At 49.2% G+C, this 14,784-nt stretch overlaps 1 protein-coding gene across 2 annotated transcripts in view; it reads right to left on the bottom strand.

Moving 5' to 3' along the window:
- The window catches only part of RFX1 (regulatory factor X1), a 34,783-nt gene extending 30,607 nt beyond the window's left edge, over positions 1-4,176 (bottom strand). The window contains exon 1 of one of the 2 annotated variants that reach the window (XR_010790429.1): positions 3,880-4,176. The gene's annotated coding sequence lies outside the window, so the exon portion shown is untranslated. The remainder of the gene's footprint in view (positions 1-3,879) is intronic. The other variant, XM_066593725.1, reaches the window with a different exon arrangement.
- Between the last annotated feature and the right edge of the window lie 10,608 nt (positions 4,177-14,784).

The following is a 14,784-nucleotide window of genomic DNA, read 5'->3' as shown; positions in this document are numbered from 1 at the left end:
ACTGTCCTGGGTGGGCGGTCCTCTTCGCTCTGCATAGTTTCCCTCACTGCTTTTATGAGGTGCCCTATGTCATCTGAGGAAAAATAGTATTTTTTCTCATCCTCCGGTAACAACGGCGAATCTTCTAGTTCTCCCTCTGATAGGAGTTCCAGGGACTCACCGGAGATAGAGCTCGCCGATTCCGCCTGCCTTGACCTTTTAGGGGCCCTTGAGGGACCCGGTTGAGGGTGAGAGAAGGACGCCATAGAGGCCTGCAATTCCTCTTTGATCATGCCCCTGACATCGGTTTTAAACGCCGCCCTTTCCTCCGTTAGGATCTTCCCGATGCATTCTTCACATATGGGTTTTTTGTAGTTATCCTCTAGTCTCTTGCTACATAGAACGCACTTTCTGGATTTTTTCATGGAGTCCGCTTTAGCCTTCGGACCTTCTTTATCAGTCTAACCCAGGGGTCCCCAACTCCAGTTCTCAGGGACCACCAACAGGTCATGTTTTCAGGCTATCCTATGGTAAGAACACCTGCGGCAATGTCTGAGGCCCCGACAATAATTATATCACCTGTGCAACACTGAGGAAATCCTGAAAACATGACCTGTTGGCGGTCCCTGAGGACTGGAGTTGGGGGGACACTGGTCTAACCCATACAACAAAATGGAGGAAAGTGGAAAAAGGGAACATATATGCATCCAATCAATCACCATGACAGGTTTGCATGTTCCATTTTTTGGCATAGAGCCACTCACGGCTTGTAGGGTATCTGCTTCTCCATCTCGTGCTGAGTTGTCGCGTGTAAACATGCTGAGGCACTGCTGGCAGCTGCAGGATAACTTCTATGAGGAGTAGAGAATGCTTTATGGAGTTTTTTGAATTTGGCGCCATTTCCGGGTCTGCGCCGGTAGCCACGTCCCCTACGTTGTACGCGTGACATCACCACGCCGGATGATGTCAACGATACACGCCCCGAGGACCAGGGAGGCCGTCGCTGCTGTTCCCCTGCCAGGAGGAACTACCCAATTGCAGCAGCCGGAAGGTGCTGACCCGCTCAAGGAGGCCTGCGCTGCTCGGCGGCTGATGGCTCCATGGCGGCGCAGGTCGGAGATGCAGGGACTACTAGGGTATGCTGCCCCGACCTTTTCCCTCCAGGGGATCTTCGGCACTACGTGCCTCCGGTAGGTGAACCTCCCTGGAGCTTGCATCTGGCCACCGTAGGGACAGGAAGACACTGAGGAATGGTGGAAGGGAGGTGCTTTAAAGGGCTCTTCCTGTCCCTACTGAGGTCAGAGGGCAACCTCCATTGTAAATACGGCCGTCGGGATGATGACCTGGGAAAATGTTTATTATTCCAAGAAAACACAGGATATTAACCCCTTCCCGCTCCATGACGTACCGAACATCATGGAGCCGCGGGGTATGTATGAAGAGAGGTTGCGTGGCAACGTCTCTTCATACAGTGTGGGAGTCAGCTGTTTTTAACAGCTGACACCCGTGGGCAATAGCCGCAATCGGCCGCGCGGCCGGTTGCGGCTATTAACCATTTAAATGCCTCTGTCAATTCTGACAGCAGCATTTAAATCCCCCGAACGATGTTCAGGGGTCCCGCACGGCCCCCCTGCGGTGAGATCGGGGGAGCCATGCAGGTATCATGGCAGCCAGGGGCCTAATGAAAGGCCCCAGGGCTGCCTTACCAGACTGCCTATCAAGCCATCCCCGTGGGGTGGCTTGATAGACTGCCTTTGAAAAAGCAGTATGACGTAATGCTATAGCATTACGTCATACTGCAGGAGCGAACAAAGCATCGCATGTTAAATTCCCCCATGGGGACTTCAAAGTAATGTAAAAATAAATAAATAAATAATCAAAATTTTTAATTGTAAAAAAAAAAAAGCTGTAAAAGTTTAAATCACCCCCTTTTGCCATATCTATTATTAAAAAATCTAAATCCTACAATAAAAATATGTATTTGGTATCGCCGCGTCCGTAAAGGTCCAAACTATCAAAGTAGCGCTTTATTTTTCCTGCACGGTGAACGTCGGCCGAAAAATAAAATAAAGAACGCCAGAAATGGACTTTTTTAGTTACCCTGTCTCCCAGAAAAAACGCAATAAAAAGCGATCAAATAGTCGCCAAATTGGTACTATAAAAAAACTACAGGACATTACGCAAAAAATGAGCCCTCACACAACTACGTCGAGGGAAAAATAAAAAAGTTATTATGCGCACAAAATGACCGCAGAAAATAATTGAAAAAAAATTAAATGTCTTTGAAAAAAAAAAAACTATACAAGTTTGGTATTGTAATAATCGTACCGACCCACAGAATAGAGTTATGTCTCTTGTGTTGCCTTTTGTGCGCCGTAGTAACAAGACGCACTGAAAGATGGCGGAATGTCAGTTTTTTTTTTCATTTTACTCCACTCAGAATTTTTAAAAAGTTTTTCAGTACATTATATGGTACAGTAAATAGCACCACTGAAAACTACAACCCGTCCCACAAAAAACAAGCCCTCATACAGCGACGTCGATGGATAAATAAAGGAGCCACGATTTTTTTGAAGGAGGGAGGAAAAAACGAAAATGGAAAAAGAAGAAGGGGCCGCGTCATTAAGGGGTTAAAAGTTTAAAATAAAAAGAAAAGTTTTTGTACCTATAATAAAAAAAAAACAAGCAAAAATAAAAACCCATTAATCATGGCCGTGACCTAAACGTCTCTCACGCGGGGAATATTGAAAGAAAAATAGAAACATAACGCCAGAATTGCGCTTTTATTGTCTCCAAGAAGGTTTTATAAAAAGTGATTAAAAAAAAAAAAGTCACACACACTCCGAAACGGAACCGATAGAAACGAAGGGATGCTGCGCCAAAAAACAACCCAACGGAAAGATGAACAGTGATGGCGGTCAGAGATAAGCGGCAAGTTTTATTTTCAAATATTGTATTTTTTAAAAGCAGTGATCCGGTCTCTAAATGATCCGGTCTCTAAATGATCCGGTCTCTAAATGATCCGGTCTCTAAATGATCCGGTCTCTAAATGATCCGGTCTATAAATGATCCGGTCTCTAAATGATCCGGTCTATAAATGATCCGGTCCGTAATCGTACCGCCCCGCAGAACGCGCTCATCATGGCAGCTGGGCCGCACGCCGTATAAACAAGACCCACACAAAGATGGTGGAATTGCGGGTTCTCTTGCATTTCACTCTGCTTGGGGGTTTTCTGCCGCGTCCACGACTACTTCTGCGACTACTTCTGCGCTCGGCTGTGACAACTATCCCGATGTGACCTGAGATTTGTGTTTTCGCGCGTCTGCGGCGCACGTAACGATGGCGGACGTGAATTTTTACACTTCCTAATTAGAACAGGGTCAACTTCGAAGCGCAACTTGGCCTAAAGTGGTATAAAGTCCTGTCCTATACATAGTAAGGTCACTGCTGATGAGTCTACCATATGGCCTCTGCAGTCGCCTCCTGTCGGTCCTCCCAGGGGGGTGTCTTCCTCTCTGCCCCCATGAGAGGCGCCCTCAGTCTTGTAAACTAAGGAGCTCTCTGCCTGAGCGCAAATATCACATTTCTGGACATTATTTCTAGTTACAGCATTGGTTTTTTCCACTCCCCCTTCATTATGCGCGCAGTTGGTACACTCTAGGCCCCGCCCCTTTCAGGGTGATGGCCAATCAATACTCCAAAATAGAAGTCTCCTTGGCAACTGCTACGCCTCCTTCCATCTCAGGTTTCCATGGCGACGCGCGGCCTGCTCCTCTCTCCCGCTCGCACCAGGCGCCGCCATTTTATAAAGGGGAGGGGTGGCCAAACCGTTTGACGTCGTCATAACGACCGAGTGCCGCTCGGTTCTCGGTCTTACCGCCGCCGGCGGCTACACTTACCTAGCAGCTGTTTGCCTGTCGCGGCGCTGTCTCGGATAACTTATCAGGCGTTTCCTGCTTCTCTCCAGCGCCGGATCCCGGGCAGCTCCCGGTGGGAAAATAAGAACGACCCCACCCTGCTGGTAACGAATAGACCGGAAACGTGGTGAGGTTACCGGGCGCTGGGTGCCGGGGTGGTTGTTGTTGTTGATTCCCGTTGCCGGGGTTCTTGTCGCCACGACTACCGTGGCTATGGCCGCTCCGTCCCTCACCCGGGCAACTGTTGCTACCGTCCCTCCCCCTTTTTTCCTGTCGTCAACGAAGGCAAAGCAGAGAGCGATGTGATTGGTGGAGGGATGTGTCAGTCAAGATGTGACGCGGATCCCGGTTAGGAGAAAAAAAACAAACGTCTGTCATGAAAAAGGGGCGGGAGTCTTTGAGGCAGTACGAGCGCTGATTCGTGGGATTCCTGGCAGTCATGAGAACTCCGCGTGTGATTGGTTAGCGAGCCTAACCTTCCGCGGTGCCATGGAAACTGTTGCCACGTTCTTGGACGTTGATAGGCCTCAGCAGGATTCCTGTCATGTTGTGACTGGCTGAAGACGGGTGTCATTTATTGGCGCATAGTACGCATGCGTGAAGAATGTTGCCTTCTGGGAGTTGTAGTTTCTAACGCCCAAGTAGTTTAACATTGAAATTCATAAAATTTGATGGCATCACCCCGCTGCTCTCATGGCGCTCTCAGTACTTCAGGGCAAGAGACTGGCTAATATACTGCGTGGGCTCTAAATGCTTGTCCATTAGCTTCCATAGTTTCCATTAAAGCTCCCCTTTAAGGGGTTTCCCCAAAACAGACTTCTTAACACTTAAAGGGGTTGTCCCGCGGCAGCAAGTGGGTCTATACACTTCTGTATGGCCATATTAATGCACTTTGTAATGTACATTGTGCATTAATTATGAGCCATACAGAAGTTATCAAAACTTTTATACTTACCTGCTCCGTTGCTGGCGTCCTCGTCTCCATGGTGCCGACTAATTTTCGGCCTCCGATGGCCAAATTAGCCGCGCTTGCGCAGTCCGGGTCTTCTGCTCTCTTCAATGCAGCCGCTCGTGCAGAATGCCGGCTCCGTGTAGCTCCGCCCCGTCACGTGCCGATTCCAGCCAATCAGGAGGCTGGAATCGGCAATGGACCGCACAGAAGAGCTGCGGTCCACGGAGGGAGCAGACCCCGGCGGCCATCTTCAGCAGGTGAGTATGAAGACGCCGGACCGCCGGGATTCAGGTAAGCACTCTCCGGTTTGTTTTTTTAACCCCTGCATCGGGGTTGTCTCGCGCCGAACGGGGGGGTTTAAAAAAAAAAAAAAACCGTTTCGGCGCGGGACAACCCCTTTAACTGTTTTCAGATCTCCTGTAGGTCTCGACAGAGTGTGGCAGCATGGATATGTGACATGTGGTCAGCGCTACAATAAAACACACTTGTGGCAATGCAGTTATGTAAAAAAATAACAAAAAAAGCCAAAATCGCCAGAGGATGAAATCGGGGGCTCAAGATCCTTTAACACCACAAGACCTATCCAATGACGATCAACAAGATTGGCGCTCGTTTACTTGACCTTTTACCTGGGCTTATTAAAAACCGTATGGGGCCAAACGATTGCACAGATCATGATTGTCCCCTAGTTTCATTGTTGTCAGCAGCACATCCCCCCCATACAAAAGGGGGGTGTGCCGCTGACCACAATACAAGCTTGTTCGTTGGCCGATTGGGTGCGACTTCACACAGCCCGATGATTGGGCAAGCAAGATGATGGACACTGGAAGAGATGGAGGAGAGCGGGAAGAAGGCTCCGCCCAGATCTCCAGTTTTACTCTATTATCTCTGGGGGTTGTTTTTTTTTTTCCTTGTGACCTTTTGCTGGTAATTGCAGGATATCCCCCCCCCCCTCCCCCGAGGGGGTAACACCGACCATCTCAAACTTGTCATATTTGTTATGAGGATGTATATAAAAACCTCACATTTTCAGACCCAGCGGGTCACGGGGGCGAGAAATACTGGAGGCTCGATTATCCGAAGGTCACTGAGAAGCATCATTGTGGATAATTCATATCTCTGAAACTATTGGGTGGAGGAAGATGTGCGCGGCGCCAGGCTCCTCGCGATAATGGGGAGGTTTATAATCCCAATACAAGTTGAAGCAAAGTTTTGACAATTCCAAATTGTTCCAATTTTTGGGGAATGGAGCCACCCCAGAGATAAAGTTGAATATATATATATACACCCCGTATAGTGACTTTTTTTTAATCATAAAATTTCAGGAAGGAGTTTTAGAGAATTAAATTATTTTTTTTTTTTTTTTTAACATTTTACTGAAAATACAATTAAGCACAAGTAACGATCCCGGCCGGTGATAATATTTTAAATTTATTTAATATCCGTATTTAACATTTTTCTGACCGTGAGACACAGTATTTTTAGCAAGAATAAATCTTGTAAAGTGTCCCAGCGTCTTAGGCCTCATTCACACGGGCATATTTGCGGCACATATTACGCATGCAATTTTTCCACGTGTAATACGCAGTGAATAGAACCCATAGATGTGAGAAACAATATGCGGCATGTTCCATTTTGGAGCATTTTATGTGCTTCAATAGGCCATTGAAGTGAATGGGCCGGCATGAATATGCTGAACACCTGCGTATTTATGCAGCAAATCAAAGGGCCCTTCTGCGTATTCTTTTTACGCGTGCAAATACGCAGTGTATCTGCGAGCACGAAAACCCATAGGAGACGGTGAAATACGCCGGCAAACAGTGTATTTACACAACTAAATCCCTTCTAGTCTGAATGGTCTCCGCCTTCCCTATCTGTTCCATCTCCAGCTCAGCTGATCGTCCGGGTTCTTGAGCGGCGGACTCCGGCCATACAATTATTGATGACCTATCTTGGGGATGTCCTAAATGGTATTTGTACCTGAAAACCCCTTTTAATCACAAAAAAACTTTCCCCTGAATTTCAGCCCTGCCATAAAATGACCTGCTAACATAATGTGAGAGACTTTTATACCGTTGGCTCAGGAGAAAGTATTAACGAGGACGAGGCAGCTGATATTAGGGAATTATTAGAGTAGACTGGTTGCTTTACTAAGGGAGCTGCTGCTTGAAATCATTGTCCTCTACTGTTAACCCTGGTTACCTCCGAGGAAACATGTGCAGACACCATTGCTTTACAGTAAAGGGCTTTACAGGCAAGGACATTGCTGCTTGTAAGATTGCCCCTAAACAACCATGTATCAGATCATCAAGAACTTCAAGGAGAAAGGTTCAGTTGCTGTAAAGGTGGCTTCAGGGCGCCCAAGAAAGTGCCAGGACCGTCTCCTAGAGAGGATTCAGCTACAGGATCGCTCAACACCAGTGCATAGGTCGCTCAGCAATGGCAGCCGGCAGGTGTTGGTGCATCTGCACGCACAATGAAGAGAAAGCTCTTGGAGGTCAGCCTGGTGTCAAGAAGGGCAACAAAGAAGCCACTGCTCTCCAAGAAAAACATCAAGGAGAGACAGACATTCTGCAGGAAGTACAGGATTGGCCTGCAAATGACTGGGGTAAAGTTACTTACTTTGATGAAGCCCCTTCAGACTGTTTGGACCATCTGGTAGAATGATTGTCCAGAGAAGAAAAGGTGAGCGCTACCATGAGACCTGTGTCATACCAACAGTGAAGCATCCAAGGGAGTCACAGACTAAGAGCACGGCCATAAAAAATGGTATCTTAACATTCTCCAAGAACAAGGTCTCCCAACCGCCCCGGGGAGCAAGGTCTCCCAACCGCCCCGGGGAGCAAGGTCTCCCAACCGCCCCGGGGAGCAAGGTCTCCCAACCGCCCCGGGGAGCAAGGTCTCCCAACCGCCCCGGGGAGCAAGGTCTCCCAACCGCCCCGGGGAGCAAGGTCTCCCAACCGCCCCGGGGAGCAAGGTCTCCCAACCGCCCCGGGGAGCAAGGTCTCCCAACCGCCCCGGGGAGCAAGGTCTCCCAACCGCCCCGGGGAGCAAGGTCTCCCAACCGCCCCGGGGAGCAAGGTCTCCCAACCGCCCCGGGGAGCAAGGTCTCCCAACCGCCCCGGGGAGCAAGGTCTCCCAACCGCCCCGGGGAGCAAGGTCTCCCAACCGCCTCGGGGAGCAAGGTCTCCCAACCGCCTCGGGGAGCAAGGTCTCCCAACCGCCTCGGGGAGCAAGGTCTCCCAACCGCCTCGGGGAGCAAGGTCTCCCAACCGCCTCGGGGAGCAAGGTCTCCCAACCGCCTCGGGGAGCAAGGTCTCCCAACCGCCTCGGGGAGCAAGGTCTCCCAACCGCCTCGGGGAGCAAGGTCTCCCAACCGCCCCGGGGAGCAAGGTCTCCCAACCGCCCGGGGAAGGGAGGTACTTGGTGATGAACAATGCTTTTTCCACATGATGGACCTCCATGTCACAAGGCAAAAGTGATAACTAAGTGGCTTGGTGAACAAAACCTTGAAATTTTGGGTCCATGGCCAGGAAACTCCCCAGATTTCGGTCCCATTGGTCAGTCTTCAAAAAGTGGGTGGACAAATAAAAACACAGAAATTGTGATAATTTCCAAGCGCTGATTAGGAAGAATGGGTTGTCATCAGTCAAGATTTAGGCCAGAAGCTGATATCCAGCATGTCGGGCGAATTGTAGAAGACTTGAAAAATAATGGTCAACAGTGTAAGGCCGCCTGCACATGGGACCCTGCATGCAAAATTCCCGCAGCGGAGTTTGACCCGGTGCCCGGCCGGGAAACCCAATTTACCGCTCTGGTATCTTCTCTGCTGCAAATGTGTTGGCCAGAGCACCGACCGACACATGCGCAGTACAGAAGACGCCATGCCGTCACTATGGTGATGACGTGGCCTCCTCTGCTACGAATGTGCCGGCCGGTGCACCAGCCGGCACATGCACAGTTGAGAGGACACCTCGATGACGCGGCTCCTGCGGCCATTCTGCAATGATTGCAGAATGGCCGCGGGACAGACGGCTTCCATTGACTTCAATGGAAGCTGTCCGTCCGTAGCATGCACAAAATCGCAGCATGCTGTGATTTCTCCCGCATGAGCGGAAAATCGCAATAGATATAACATGCTATGGACTGGATTTGTTGCAAAATATGGAGTCTTTGCCTAAACTTGATGTATTTGTCAATAAAAGTGTAAAAACTTATGAAATGCTTCTAATTGCACTTCAGTAACCAGAGAAACATCTCGCTGTGTAGCCTCTTTCCGGTGGCGTCTCTCGATCTGCAGGACGGTCACATCCTCTGCGCCTCCCTGGCGCTGCTTCTGGTAATGTGTTCGTTCTCACAAGTGTTGAGGGCGACACGTACCCTGTGGGTTCTCAGTAATGTAGTCTGCAGATGCAGCCCAGATAGGGAAACGCGCCTGCGGTTTCCCGGGCCGTAAGTTTCAGTCCCCTTCCTCCCCCGTCGTGCTGGGGATCGCAGTTCCTCAATGGCTGCAGAGCCTCGGCGTACATAAAGGGAAGCATTACTTCCATATCTCGGGCCCCGTCTGCAGGCGATCTGAGCTTGTTTTTCCTTTTTTTTATTTTTTTCTGCTTTCAACATTAAAAAAGAAGCCTCGTTTAGAGCTCAAACTCTGCTAATTAAAGGTTATCTGTGCCTTTAAATATCTTCTGACACGACTGCCACCAATAAAAGGAACCAGGCAGGCGAGGCTATGTACTAATGCATCACACCTACAGGTGCCTGAGAGCCGACCACAGAGCTCATTTCCAGGAGCGTATGCGTAAAAGACCCGCGCCATTTTAATGCTCATCCATACGAGTGTATGGGTACACCGCCGTGAGTCTTGCAGCGTTGTACTCATCGCAGCCCCTACTCTCTTGCGGTAGAGATGCCGTACGGGCCTTGATTGGCACTGCGCATGTCCGGGATTCTGATGTCACAGGCATGTTATGTTATGTCCTGTGTTGTGCACAGGAAATATGTGTGCGTAATACGCGGTGACAACACGCCAATGTAAATGAGCCCTTACACATGCAGAGGGCCGATAGAGACCACGTATGGGCCAAGTATGCACTGCGAATGTCTGGGAATCTGACGTCACGGACATGCGCAGTATAATTTTTTATTTTTTTTAAAATTCCCCGCGATGCCTGCGTAGGGACAGCGTTTCGATACGGAGCCCAAAGAAGGGCTGCATATCATACACAGAGAAATAGAGCATGCTGCGATTTATGTCTCGAGTATAGATACGCAGTGTCCACATGCTGGTGTGCATGGAAGGATGACATTCCATTGACTTTTATTGCCTCCATTCATAGTGTATCACGTGTGCGTGCAATGCGCACATAATACGCATTGCAAAAATGCCCGTGGACATAAGCCCTTAGGCCTCATGTCCACGGGCAAAAGAAGAATTAAAATCCGTAGCGAATTTTAACTCTTCTCCCGCCCGCGGATCCGCACCCCATAGGGATGCACTGACCACCCGCGGGTAGATAAATACCGGCGGATGGTCAATAAAAGTGAATTTTAAAAAATGGAGCATGTAAAAAAACCGCAACATGCTCCATTTTGGTGCGGGTCTCCCTCGGGAACGGCTCCCGCAGGTTTCTATTGGAGCCTATGGAAGCCGTCCGGATCCGCGGGAGACCTGAAATAAGAATAACTTACCCGCAGCAGGCCGGGCAGGTCTTCTCTTCCTCACGGCGGGATCTTCTTGCTTCGGCTCGGCGGATGTGCCCGGCGCATGCGCCCGGCAAGCCGCCGACGTGCCACCGGCGTGCCGAGTGCATCCGCCGGCCAAAGAAAGAAGATCCGGCCGTGAGGAAGAGAAGACCTGCCCGGCCTGCTGCAGGTAAGTTAATTCTTATTAATTGTTATTTTAAGGCCTCATGTCCGCGGGGCAGGAGGGACCCGCTGCGGATTCTCCATGTAGAATCCGTAGCGGGCCTGATTTTCCCCGTGGACATGAGGCATAGTACTCCGCTGAACATTTCTGCCCCTTTGTTTCACTGATTGGTGGGATCTCGGCACCCAGACCCTAGGAACGTCTGACATGTCACTATAACATATTAGAAGTCTGATGAAACCACAGTTATTCTAAAAAGCTTCTCTTGTACAGCGGTGGCCATCCTTCACTGTGCAGAGAATGCAGTTCAGCGCCACATAAATAAATAGAGCTGCGTTGCAGAATGGGTGCTCGGAGCAGCGCTGTACAGGGTAGCACTGTGAAAGGGGCTGCAATCCTTAGCTAGAGGTATGGTCCTTTGATGCTAAAAGAGCCCATACACCTTCAACCAAACCCACCCCATATGCATGCTCACTCTGTTCAGCTGATCAGATATGTTTTCTCAAGGGGAAGAGGGAGATAATGCGCAGTCTGGCAGTAGCTTATCTCCCTTGAGAACAAAGGATTAGGCATATTGAAATTCAACATGTCCAATCCTTTTTTCCATTTGTCTGAATGTCAGCCAAACATTTTAATACACATTACATGGCTGTCCGGTCTCTCTGAAATCTGTGTGTTTGGCTGACATTAGTCTAAAAAAGTATTTAAATTCTCTGGAGTTTCCCCAGCAGTCCCTCGGCAGATGCTGTATGTCTTACAACAGCCTGCAGGTAAGGTGTGGACCCAGAGTTTGATATCTACCTACAGTTTACATCTGTTATTGTGACGCACCTAATCGGCGCTTCAGGCGATGAGTGTACAGAAGTTTTCCAACTCCTAAAAATCACCTGAACGTGGCTCAAAAAGTTTCTAATATACTTACCTGTGAAATTTAGTGTCATTCCGGCGTGTTGATTATTGGGGCCCCCAACATTTCCTGCTGTCACTGCAGGGCCACAATCAGATGTCACCAGACGACCGGGGAAGCCATTCACTGAATACAGCGGTTGCAAGGTGGAAGGTCCAGCACATCCGTGCTTCTTATAGATGGTATGTACACTGATCTCAGCCAAGCGTACATGTATTCTGGATGGAGAGAGGGAAGAAAGTCTCTGCCAGACGCCTCTGGCAGCGGCTCATCTACCTGAGAATAAAAGATCGGGTAGTCGAAGTTTAAAGGTCCTTTTACAGAGTACAGTTAAAGGAGATGTCTCGAGGAAGCAGTGAATTTTTTTTTTTGCCCAGTCCCCCTAATTAAGCATACATTATTAAGCCCCCCTGTAAATGACTTTTCTAGCTGGTTCGTACTTACCGTTCCAGCGTTTCAGCAACTTATAAAAGTTTCCCCAAGATGGCCGCCTTTTCCCGTCGCTTGCTGCAGCCCGATGTGCGCGCTCCCGAGACGCTGCCAGCTGTGTCTCCATGGCAACCAGACGCCCCGCAGCCGCCGACCAGTCACCCACCGCCAGGCAGCAGGTAACCGGCGCTACGCTCCCGGCTCCCCAGCGCTACGCTCCCGGCTCCCCAGCGCTACGCTCCCGGCTCCCCAGCGCTACGCTCCCGGCTCCCCAGCGCTACGCTCCCGGCTCCCCAGCGCTAGACCCTGACAACAGACGAAGGCCCCGGAGCCCAGCGCTAGGTTCCGGAGCCCAGCGCTAGGCTCCGGGGCCTTCACCTGGGCTCCGGAACCTAGCGCTGGGCTCCGGAACCTAGCGCTGGGCTCTGGGGCCTTCACCTGTTAGAGAAGTTCACCCCCCGACCCATCACTTACCTGGGCGGCTTCTCGGGGCTGCTGGGCTGGGCTGGGCTTCTCCGCTGGGCAGCTCCAGTTTCTGCACCTTCCTCTAACAGAGGATGGTACAGAATGGCCGCTCCAGCGCGCTCCCGAGCAGTGACAGCTCGTCTGCGCATGCGCAGAAGAGCTGTAGCGGGGAGCACACTGAAGCGGCTCGTGCTGAAAGGAGAAGACCGGACTGCGCAAGCGCGTCTAAAAAAGCAAGCTGCCAGCGAATTTAGACGGAACCATGGAGACGAGGACGCTAGCAACGGAGCAGGTAAGTGGAATAACTTCTGTATGGCTCATATTTAATGCACGATGTATATTACAAAGTGCATTAATATGGCCATACGGAAGTGTATAACCCCACTTGGTTTCGCGAGACCACCCCTTTAAGGCCCTATTTAGAATCGCTCAAAGCCGTCTTTTGAGCGAGAGTCGTTGGGTCTAAACGCACGGATATCGCGCAGTTTTCGTGCACGAGTCGTTCATCGTTCAATTCTAGTTTTCTTGAATTGAGCGATAAAGTCTTGCAGGCTGTTGGCAGCGCTGATAAGATTCTTACAGCCCATGTCCTGCTGGTAGTTCACAGTGCGACACTAGCTGTGATCATGGAGAACAATACAGCTGTTCACTTATGCAGAACAGTATTGTTCCCGAGAGATGGCATCGGTGTCCCTGCATAGCTCTTTAGTAGTTACTTAGCTACTGTAGACTATGGAAAGATGATTGCTCAAAACTGTCACTCAAACTGTCGTTTGAGCGATCATCTGTCAGTGTAAATGAAGTCTTTGTGCATATAATTGTTAGGGTTTGTACAATAATTCTTAGTTGTAAACGTGCAGCGACCAGACAATCAGCAATAAATTGTTAGATTACGGTAGATTAGATATTTTATGCGAACCTAAAAAATAAATGGTCGTTTGCTGCAAATCTTTGGTATAAACAAGTGTCTTAAAGGGCCACTCCGGATATATATACAGTGAAGGAAATAAGTATTTGATCCCTTGCTGATTTTGTAAGTTTGCCCACTGTCAAAGACATGAACAGTCTGTAATTTTAGGGTGTTAATTTTAACAGTGAGAGATGGAATATCCAAAAAAATCCAGAAAATCACGTTGTCTAAATTATATATATTTATTTGCATTTTGCACAGAGGAAATAAATATTTGATCCCCTACCAACCATTAAGAGTTCAGGCTTCCTCCAGACCAGTTAGACGCTCTTAATCAACTCGTTACCTGCATTAAAGACAGCTGACTTAAATGGTCACCTGTATAAAAGACTCCTGTCCACAGACTCAGTCAAACTCTAACCTCTACAACATGGGCAAGACCAAAGAGCTTTCTAAGGATGTCAGGGACAAGATCATAGACCTGCACAAGGCTGGAATGGGCTACAAAACCATAAGTAAGACGCTGGGTGAGAAGGGGACAACTGTTGGTGCAGTAGTAAGAAAATGGAAGACATACAAAATGACTGTCAATTGGCATCGATCTGGGGCTCCATGCAAAATCTCACCTCGTGGGGTATCCTTGATCATCAGGAAGATGAGAGATCAGTCTAAAACTACACGGGGGGAACTTGTTAATAATCTCAAGGCAGCTGCGACCACAGTCACCAAGAAAACCATTGGTAACACATTACGCCGTAATGGATTAAAGTCCTGCAGTGCCCGCAAGCTCCCCTGCCCAAGAAGGCACATGTGAGGGCCATCTGAAGGTTGGATGATTCTGAGAGTGATTGGGAGAAGGTGCTGTGGGCAGATGAGACAAAAATTGAGCTCTTTGGCATTAACTCAAGTCGCTGTGTTTGGAGGAAGAGAAATGCTGCCTATGACCCAAAGAACACCGTCCCCACTGTCAAGCATGGAGGTGGAAACGTCATGTTTTGGGGGTGTTTCTCTGCTAAGGGCACAGGACTTCTTTAACGCATCAATGGGAGAATGGATGGAGCCATGTACCCTAAAATCCTGAGTGACAACCTCCTTCCCTCCACCAGGACATTAAAAATGCATTGTGGCTGGGTCTTCCAGCCCGACAATGACCCAAAACATACAGCCAAGGCAACAAAGGAGTGGCTCAAAAAGAAGCACATTAAGGTCATGGAGTGGCCTAGCCAGTCTCCAGACCTTAATCCCACAGAAAATTTATGGAAGGAGCTGAAGATCAGAGTTGCCAAGCGACAGCCTCGAAATCTTAATGATTTAGAGATGATCTGCAAAGAGGAGTGGACCAAAATTCCTTCTGA

The sequence above is a fragment of the Eleutherodactylus coqui genome, chromosome 2 (assembly GCF_035609145.1).
Source record: "Eleutherodactylus coqui strain aEleCoq1 chromosome 2, aEleCoq1.hap1, whole genome shotgun sequence".
Classification (NCBI taxonomy): domain Eukaryota; kingdom Metazoa; phylum Chordata; class Amphibia; order Anura; family Eleutherodactylidae; genus Eleutherodactylus; species Eleutherodactylus coqui.
Note: the sequence above shows the minus strand (reverse complement) of the source record. Positions and strands in the feature narration are given on the sequence as shown.